This window comes from Nannospalax galili, unplaced genomic scaffold (assembly GCF_000622305.1).
Source record: "Nannospalax galili isolate Female #2095 unplaced genomic scaffold, S.galili_v1.0 scaffold2819, whole genome shotgun sequence".
In the NCBI taxonomy this organism is placed as follows: domain Eukaryota; kingdom Metazoa; phylum Chordata; class Mammalia; order Rodentia; family Spalacidae; genus Nannospalax; species Nannospalax galili.
The window spans coordinates 674,453-675,649 of NW_008342002.1; positions in this window are offsets into that span (position 1 = coordinate 674,453).

Consider the following 1,197-nt stretch of genomic DNA (forward strand, 5'->3'; position numbering starts at 1 on the left):
TGAAGTTATACTGATTTTTCTTGATCCAAAACTTAAAATGAGAAAAGAAAATTATCAGTCTTTGGTTTTAAACAACAAAGAAATTAGTGAAAAAAGCAGATTGTTTTTATCTTATTCATCCAGTGACTGAGCTGACCTGATACCATTCTCCCAGGAAGATGCTTAGATGCATCTCAGCCTTTCCACCAGCACAGACTCCGCCCTAAAGCAGTCTGTTGCTACGAGGCACTGCAATTTCATGCTCTTCTATTCAAAGGACAATCTTCACCTCACAGAAGAGTAATGTGGCCTAAATTGTAGTGGATGCTTAGATATTTTGTGTAAGTCTTTATTGTTTCAGTAGCAAATGCATTTCTTGAGGCTTGATAAAAAATAAATTAATGAAAAATTAACATCCTTTAAATCTTTTAATGACTAAGGAGTTGAAAAGAAGGAAAGACAAAAATGAGGTGTGGCATGTTGCTTTCGTCTCTAGCCACAGCGGGCACTGTCTTGAGAATACCCACGCTGTTGCTGCTACTGTTATTTGTATAGGTGTTCTTTAGCATTGTTTCAACAAATGTATTTGAGTGCCAGGCACAGCCCTTGTACCAAAAAGGATGTCCAGAGATACCTGGGCACTTGGACAAACCTTAGTCAGCCAGCTGGATAACCTGGTCAAGAGCATGTGTGATGAATGGGTCCTAGGAAATAAGTCAGTATAGAATTCTGATGGGATACAAAAGAATAAGCAGCCCTATTTTCCCCAGAGAAGGGATGTTGGGAAAGGAGGAGCAGATGAGCCACTTGGCTTTCAAGACGGCTGGCCCCACTGGCTGAGGAGGTTGCAAGAACAGTCAAGAAAGCCCAATGTGATCCAGTGCATTGAAAACTCTGATAGTTGTGACTGTGGGTTTGGCTCTGAGGGTTAAGATGGGTAAGAAGAGTATGGAGAGGAGGGGACTTCCAGGAGGGTCGTCTAGGAGTACTCAGTCTTTCAGCAACGAGGGGTATCTGAAGAATTATTAGAAGAAGCTTACATGATGTGTCTGCCCTTCAGAAAGGCTATTCTAGGGAAAAATCAGAAAACACATGAGACAAATCAAGGAAATGAAAATTAGTCATGTTCTATCATTCAGGAAGTGTTTTTCATAAAAATATTCCAATGTCTTTGAATCTTTGTAATTTAGCCCTAAATGAGGTCAGAATTGTATATAC